This window comes from Heterocephalus glaber, unplaced genomic scaffold, assembly GCF_053883595.1.
Source record: "Heterocephalus glaber isolate CG9 unplaced genomic scaffold, H.glaber_assembly_v1.0 deba00001442, whole genome shotgun sequence".
Taxonomy (NCBI): Eukaryota; Metazoa; Chordata; class Mammalia; order Rodentia; family Bathyergidae; genus Heterocephalus; species Heterocephalus glaber.
The window spans coordinates 48,764,244-48,773,594 of NW_028258296.1; positions in this window are offsets into that span (position 1 = coordinate 48,764,244).

The following is a 9,351-nucleotide window of genomic DNA, read 5'->3' on the forward strand; positions in this document are numbered from 1 at the left end:
AATACCTGGTACATAGAAGGTGCTCATTTAAAGAGTCTGGACTATTGGTTGTTAAAAGAATGAGTTGTTTCCTGAACTGTTTAAAGCCCCGCCTGATCATTTTTCCTTGTCATGCTTCTCAAAATCACTCCAAGTGAGACACAACTTTTCAAAAGACAGTATATTACCTCCTGAAATAACCTAATGGAAAGCGACAGGAAGAGACAAACCTCTCCAGCCCTCTTGTGGCAGCTGAAAAAGCAGGAATAAAAGCAGGAGAATTAGCCTCTCCAGAGAAATGTCCTTTAAAAGAAACAGCAAACCAAATCAGACAGGACAGATTCCTGCATGTGCCTATTGCTTGATGCAGCTGGACAAAACAGTATGTTTCCTTCCTTGCTGCCCTCGCTGCCCTGGACCTTTATTTATTGCCTGCCTCATGGTCATGTTTCTCCTTCCTCAAAAACGAGATTTGCTAGAGGCTGGCTCCTTTCCCATTAAGGTCACCAGAGAGCCACTGCATGCTGGGAAACAGTAACATCAGCACAATGTAAGGGAAGATTTAGTGAGAATAAACTGCATTGTGCAGATACATTGTACCAACACATTGGCAGGGCTGGGACACACACATGGCAGCCAGCACTGATGTCACAGGTGAAGGGAGGTTGTGCCAGCCCTAGAAGACCAACTGCCCTGGGCAAGCCAGGGTCCCCAGTGAGAGGTTATAGGAGCACACATCCACTCATCATCATCTCTATCACTGATTCGGCACCTACTGAAGGAGCCCAGCCATTCTGTTCCCACGCCAGAAATTACTTGTAAAATCTGACAAGTGAGTCTTTCAATGACTGGGGAGGAGACGCAGCAATTTGCAACATGGAGACCAATCTAAAATAGACTCCACTCCTGTGGAGAGCAAAACCTTCCACTCACAGCCTGCCATTTACAAAGGGACTCTCAGTCCTTCCCCGGGGAACGTTCTTCTGTGTGTCACAGAGGTTCTTGGCCACAGGAAGACGTCCTCACTGGACATGCTGCATCAGAGAGCCATCCAGAAAAGGACTCTAAATTTAAAGGCTCCAGAAAAACCTTTCCAATCTCTGAGGTACCCAGAAGTCAAGCCAGTAACTGACTTCTTCCTCTGTTCTTGTGTCAAACACGGTTTATGGCTCCGTGTATTACATCCATATGTAGAGATCCAGGCTAGATAAATGGAAATCAATTCACTCTTCACATTCTGGTTCTTGTTTGGGGGATGCTGGGCACTGAATCCAGGTCCTCACACACAATAGACAAGTGTTCTGTCACCAAGCTACAACTGTGCCCCTACACTTCACAATCTTTCCAGCCTACCACACAGCTTTGTGGACGCTTCCGTGGGATGAACTGATCAGGTCATTGATTGCTCTGCTTCCTCCTGCAGGATGGCATGGGAGGAGATGTGGGGGCCTGAGCAAGTCATTCCCGGACCTCCATTTTCTTCCTCCGCACAATAAAGTGACATTCTGATGTCCCCAAGCACACTTCCGACCCACTTACATTGTGACTGTTGCTACTCTAAGGGAAAATTTTCCTTCAGCTTGCTTCTTTCAATGTTTTAACAAAATAGTGACTTTATTGGTTTTACCAAAATGATAGATATAAGAAATTTAAGCAAAATAGAACATAGACAAGTTGTTTTTAAAAAAATCATCCTTGGGGCCGGGGATTTAGCTCAGTGGTTTCACCACCTGGTGTGCAAGCGCAAGGACCCGAGTTCGATCCCCGGTACCAAAAAAAAAATCATCCTACATTCCATAATCTTGTCATGCTTCTCAAAACTGTCCCTAATGAGTCATGGTTTTTTAAAAGACAGTATATTAATTGAAGTATTTAACTCCATTAATATTTGTTAAACACTATTCCAGACATCTCCTTATGCATATGCTCAATAGAAAGGTGAATAAATGGATAGAACTAATTTTACAAAAACTAGATTATATTCTATATGTTGTTTTTGGTAAAGGTATCAAATTTAATATTTTTTAATTTAACATGAAAGAAATAAAAAACAAAAATGTTTCATTACAAGAAATATGTAGTGTTGGATGTAATGACAGAATGGTCACAATTTTCTGTCATTCCTCCAACTGAGAGAGAGGTGAGGTCTGTTTTTCCACCCCTTGGGTCTGGGGTGAGCTGGGGACTGTTCTGACAGACAGAATACAATGGAAGTGATGCTGTTCCAATTCTGGAACCAATCTGGAAGAGAACTGGCAGCTTCTACTTCCTTCCTCCTGGAACCTAGCCACCATGCTATAAGGAAGCCCAAGTAGCTACCCAGAGAGGTCAACACTGGGGAGAAATGTGGTTCTGGCCAACAGCAGCAACTGAACACCCACAGCATGGAGCAAGCCATATGAGTTAGCTGTCATGGAGTGAGTGCTCCGCCCAGTTGAACTGTTCCAGTGACACCAGGTATCTAGAGACAAATAGAGTCCATATTCTGAGCCCTGCCCAAATCACCAAATTGTGATCAAATACACAATTGTATTTGTTTAAAGCCACTAAGTTTTGGAAGAGTTATCCAATAGTGGGTAATTGAAACAAAATCCCTCAACAGTTAAGGAAAGCAGATGAAAAAGCTTAAAAGTTGGAGTTTCTCAATTCTGTATTTCACTATTTGAATCAAAAGTCCTGTTAATAAACAGAACCTAGCTATAAAAAAAATTAATTGTTATTCCTCTCCTTGACCTCTGAATTTCTTATATTTTATTACATTGACACTTTTACAAATTTTGTTACCTTTATACATATTCCAAAACAAAATCCCAAGGTTATTTAGTCTTGGTCCATATTTAAATAGTAAAATGTCTACCAGGAAATTTTTCACATTTTCTCAAATCCTAGTTTCTATTATTTGGTTTCATTCCTTGGCTAATGTCTTTTAATCTCAAGTGTTCACCTTCCACAAACCAAAAGATTTATGGCTGTTATATTCCCCACATTCTTTGACGGTTATGAATATCCATGGCCTTTATTCTTGGTTAATAACTGGAGGAGTGTAATAGTCTTGAGTCACAATTTTATTTAGTAATTATTGTTTCATTGTCATAGTACTTTTATACTGTTTAAGGAAAACTGGGACCAGGCTGATTTTCTTTTCTCTACAATTGATTTGCTTTTTCTACCCAGTTGCCTGAAGTTTGTTCATTTTCCTTTTTCTCTTTTGAATTCAATATTGTAATCAAGATAGATGTGAGTCAAAAGTTGTACCTTACTTTCCCTGAGTCATAGTTGCCCTTTCAGTTCACATCTTTATTTACTCCTTTATTTCAGAGAATTTTTCCTCAATTATAATTTTAATACACTTCTGTTCATTCCTTTTTTTTGCTTTAAAATATGAATGACTCTAATGTTGGATCACTTTATTTTGTTCTTTTTAAATATCATTTCTCTTTTCGCTTCCATTTCTTCGTCTTTTTAAAAATTTATTTACTATTATCTCAAGCCCTTTTCTGTCAACTTTTTGCCAGTTGGTCCATGGAGCTAAATTAAAACTGACTCCCATGATAAGAAAGTAATTCCTCTTAACTCTCCTTCAGTTCTGTTTAAATGGATAAGAAAATTTCTATTCAATGTTAGGGTACCTTCAACATCTTCCAAATTTATCTAATTATCTTTTTTAACAAAGAGAGAACATGCCTTAAGGTTTAGGCCCTTTAACAGGCAACAATGTGTAGCTAGATTCAATAATACAAATTTATTTTTATTATTCATTTTATTTTTGGCAAGTTGTATTGGCTGTCCACTAACTGGTGATAAAAAGCTTCCTTTTGAAATAAATTTCATAGATTAAAGAAACAAACTGATTTAAAGAAAATATTAGGTATATAATAACAAGTGGAGCTTAAATACACTGAAAGTTAAGGCTATAATACACAAATGCCTGGCCTTTAGGAAAAACTGTTCTTTATCTTGCTAAAGACTCCGAGCCAGATACGGCAATGCCCGCCTGTAATCCCAGCACTCTGAGAGGCTCAGGCAAGAGGGTCACAAGTTCAAGCCCAGCCGAGGCAACTTAGTGACTTAGTGAGACCCTGTCTCAGAGTAAAGAAAAAGGATAAAAAGAAAGAAGAAGGAGATGGAGGAAGGAGAGGAGAAGGAGAAGGAGGAGCTATCTGGCCTCCTTTTTTGTTAAAAATCTGTACCCTGACTGTAGTGAACTCACAATAAGGGATCCTGGCTTGAAGAGCAACTCTGAACTGGTCACTTCACTCCCCTACCTACCTGAGTGTCTTTCTACTCCTACCAAGGAAAAGGTTAGAGTACCCATGAGGCCAAGCCTGCCGTTAGTAGTTCCCGCACCGGGAGAGCGACTTTGCCTCAGTTTCCCCATGCCTCTTTTGCCTGGCTTCCTGATCTCCTGAGCATCTTCTTGTCTTATTATCTCTTTTGCCTTACCTTAATGCTAAGCTCCTATCTTTGCTGGGAATGACTAGCAGTGTGTGGTCAGACTGTCCTGACTTCATTTTTCCCTCAGGCTGGAAAGCTCACATGGCTGAACTTGTTGCTTGGTCCTTACCTCCTCTGAGTTCCCCTTTCTACTCTCTCAGGCCACCTCTGTCCAGCCTGAAGGGGGACTGAGACATCCAGAAAGCTGCCTGATGAAGAAACTGAGTCAAAGGCACATAGAAGAAAAGGTAAACTCTTGGATTTGAGTTGACTCCAAAGGGAGCATTCCCTGATCCAGCTGAGTCAAAGTGCTAGAGTGAATTCCTAGAACCTTATGTCACCTCAGCATCTACTTTGAATATAAGTTTAACTTTCTCCCACCAGAAGCAGGGTTCAGTCATCCTTGATGAGGTTTCCAGGGCTCCTTCTCCTCCCAGTTCCTGAGTAGGATCGCTCTTCCTATCAGTCTCCCACAACCACCACCTAGTGACCACCTCCCTATGAGACAACCTGACTCACCCCACCAGTCCCAAGGACTGTACAAACATAGTTCAGTGACCATCTCCCAGTCAGTGTGACTCTGTGGAACTTGTGTCCACTTGCTCCCTATGGGAATCCAGCTTGGGTAATGCTGTGGACTCAGTAAAGACTTTGGCCCTCAGGTTCCCCGGGGATTCTCACTCCCTTGCTCCTCCCTGTGGTTAAGCTGCGTGTCCCCCATGGCTCCCCTCTCTCCCTGTTGGCCCTGAGAAGCATGGGATCTCTGGACTCTATGCTGGTCAGTTATTCCACGCATTTGATTGAGCTGCCTCCTCTGTCTCTCATCTGACTGACACACAAGTCCCAACTTTTCTCCTGTCAGGGCTCTTCTGAGTGCCCATCTTGGTAGAAATAAACTGCTCACAGGTTGGACAAGAGCCACAGGGCATTTGTCAGGATTCTGTGAGAGGATACCTGGTCACAGGTTGGACAACCAGACATTATGCTGTCCATTGAGATAAGGAAGAGTCCTGTGAGAAGCACACTTTAGATGTCCATGACCCTGAACCCTAATGGTCAGGGCTAGAGGTTATAGCTTCCCTCCTGAGAGATACCACAAGAACAAGTTAGAAAAAATGAAAATAAAATAAAGCATTGGCCTTTTGCCTTTTGTTTAAGCTCCCTGAGCGCATATTCTCCCTGTCTGTCTCTCCCACATACTCACAATCATACACACATTCTCACCAATGTGCAAATATTCTTAAACATACACAGTCACACACACACGTTTACATAGACCAGGTCTCACACAACATTCACATATGTCCTCAGACATATCTACACATATTCTCCCAGACATACACTTATTCACACACACACACACACACACACACACTCACATAGCCACAGTTACACACATCCACACACTGTACATGCACACACCTACTGTACATTCCTGCTACACTCCCAACTGAAAGAGAAACATCTCGTCTGCTCTTAGGTGGCAAGAAATGGCACCTCTGCAGTCAGAGAAGTACTCTACAATGTTATTTTATCTGTCCTAACAGTGGCCTGGAAAGTCAACAACTAAATTAGAATGCAAGGACAGCAGGGGATTTAGCTCAGTGGTTCCGCTGCCTGCCTGGCAAGCGCAAGATCCCAAGTTCGATCCCTGGTACAAAAAGAAGCATGCAAGGACAGCCAACTCCAAGGGTCAAAAGAAACCAGTCTGGGTAAGGACAGGAGAGTATATGATTGCATCCATCCTTTCCACCAAATGATTAAGTGTGCAGTCTGTTAAAAAACATTTGGATCACTACAAGCCTAACCCCAAATCTTCTGAGTCTCATAAATCTCAGATATGATCTTATCTCAGGTAATAGAAGCTGAGTTCATTAAAAAGACTTGTTAACCTCATTAGGCAACTGAGCTAAGTACACATTCTGAGCTGAAGGATGTGTGAGTGAGCAAGCAGGTGGGGCCAGGAGGCTCACTCTCCCAGAGAGCTGTGGCTGCTGGTGATTTGTTTTAGAAAGCTGTGCCTTTAATTAAGTATGAAGAGCTCCTAATTTATCACATGTACCTAACATGCTGTAACCGAAGGAGCGCTATGCTTGAAGAGTTTCTGCAAACAGAATCAGCAAGAAGCCTGTGTCACTGGGCAGACACAATGGACAGTGCCTTCTGCTGGCCCAGAAACGTCTTCCACCGCACTTGGCTGCTCTTCATAGCAAGAACTGTCCTGTGTGACAGCACACCCCAGGATCCTCAGACAAGAGCTGCTAACCCTAATACAGCATGTGCACATCAGTCCTGGATGAGGACAACCCACACTGCTCTTGCAGACCAGATGGGCCAAAGGCCTGTGGGTGCCTATTTACATGAGCAGATATGATGGCAGGAAGGGTTTTGGAGGCCACAGGTAGTGGTGAGCAGAGAAAAGGATTGGAAAAGGTAATTTCTGCACCTGCCACAATCTCCTCACCTTGGCTGGCTCTGTTCCGGAAAATCGCAGAAATACACAGAGACACAGATTTCGGGTAAAATAATAAAAATTTACTTGCAAACAGGCAAGACCACCAGAAACCGGTCTGGTCAGTGTCCGTGCTGTGTTCTTTGTCAGTCAACTTTTTATACTTTTGTTAGTCATTATCTCATCCTTAGTGGTCTTTGTTGAGCAAACAAAATTCCAGTTTCTGCTTAATGATTAAACACAGGTGGTTTCTATCACTGATTACAGTCCTAAACACATGACAGCTAAGGCACGTACATCACAAGTTTGCTCAAGGATTGCAACTTTGTTCTTCAGAGTTAGGATGTTATTTATAGTAGAGCTACAGGTCAAAGGAGCTATATAACCTTCACTTTAAACAACAAAAGCAATGGGCTAAGGCAAGCTTTTAAAGGGATACATTACCTATTTTGCTTCTACAACTACTTTAACAGTTAGTCTACTATGCTACTTTAAAACTTTTCTCTATCAGCTCCTGACAACTGCAGGCTGTAGGTTAGATTTGAGCTCCTATGGAGAGAAAGTTAGAACAGAAAGCTAAGGGGCAGCTCTAATGGAAATCCAGCTGAGACTCTGGGCACAGCTGTGACTGAGGAAACCAAGCAAAGCCAAGGAAAGAGTAGTCGCTGTCCCTATCTCAGTGCCACAACATAGCAGCAGAGTCTGGAGGGTCTGTAAAGCTACAGAGAGAGCAGCTACAGTGGCAGTACTGCTGCCCCCATGGCATGCGGGGCTGGGGGTAACCAGTGTGGCAGCAGAGAGCTTCTGTGCCGTGGGCTTCCGCAGGAGGTCTAGCAAAAGAGCATGAGGAGCCAAGCGTGGTGGTCCATACCTGCAATCCCAGCACTCAGGAGGCTGAGGCAGGAGGATCGCCATGAGTTTCAGGCCACCTGGCCTATATAGCGAGTTCAAGGCCACCTGAACTATGAAGCAAGACCCTGTTTCAAAAACAAACAAAAAAGCAAGGAGACTGGTTCCTGAGTACCTCTGAGTCCCTGGAGAAGTACAGAAATACCTAAGGAGACTGAATAGCTGATAGGTTGAAATCTCACCTTCTCCTAGAATGGTTCAGTGTCAATGTGAATGTTAATGTGACCTCTTTTGTTCGTTCCATCAGCCTAGTGAAATCTGAGACATTCCAATACTCACACTTCATAATTAGAACATAAAGCATTCTTCCTCTTATGGAAACGAGCAGTCTCAGCAGCAAAACATGGTGGACCACTCCTGAAAATGCCAATGCTCCACTGGCATTCTACATAGAAGAGAACAAGGAGGAGCATATATTTGGCCATGAGAACACACTTTGGCTGCATGGAGGTGCACAGCCACACCGTCATCTGGCTGGAGTGCTGGTTCACAGCCACAGGCCACAAGCCACTGTCACCAGACCACTTAGGGCAAAGCAGTGGCTGCTGGTTGTGGCCGGGAGCTTGGGGATCCTGTCATCAGGCCCAATGCTGCAACACATCTGGAGCCAGCCTTGACCAGAGATGATCTGACTTCCTCCATGAGCACACACCTGGACACCTGGGACCTGTCTTTGGTCACCAGGGTTAGTGAGACAATCTCTCTTAAGGTTCCTCAGGCTGAAAAGTTTCTATTAATGGTTAGAACATCTTAGAATCAAAGAAATACCACAAAACTTACTTTTTAGAACTTAAAAATACCACAGATTTATTGTTGCTGTCAAAATAAAATAATCACTGGATTTTAAGGGAAAGTCTTCGGGCTAATAAAATATATTCAGGCTGGATAGCTCTTCACTTGAAGTTCAAATGAAAATAGTTTTGCTAATAAAGGAGTACAGTACCCATACTTAAAGTGACTGGGGATAAAGAAATACCTAAACGCTTCAATCTCTGTAAGTGGGGGAAGCATTGGTTACAGGTAGGTCAATCATATTCAAGCTCAATATTGTGAACTATTCAGATATAGTCAATAATTTTAATTAATACTGAAAAAATATTCTGTCAGGAGAACTATCAAAACACAATTTTTAAAATATCAGAAAACATTTCTAAGAAGGATTTAAGTGGCAAGGAACAAGACAGAATGTAAAACAAACCAAATAGGCATAACACTTCCATAAAGATTGAGAATCCCTATTTCTAAGACCATATTGCATCTGTGTTTACAAAGAGCTGCCATATTCTTACCCCCTTATCTCCTGTCAAAATTTCCATGTATGAAATTATTTGGTTTCATATGAGACAGACAATGCTGCACATAGATTTCTGTTTACCTCTCAGGGCCGGGGACATAGCTCAGCGGCACCATGCCTGCCTGGCAAGTGCAAGGTTCTGAGTTCGATCCTCAGTACCAGGGAAAAAAATAAAAATAGAAATAACTTTTACCTCTCTCCTTAACAGCTTTGGAAATACTATGTACTCAAGAAAGGGGTTTTTGCAGGATAAATGCCATCAAACATTAAACATAAAAATATA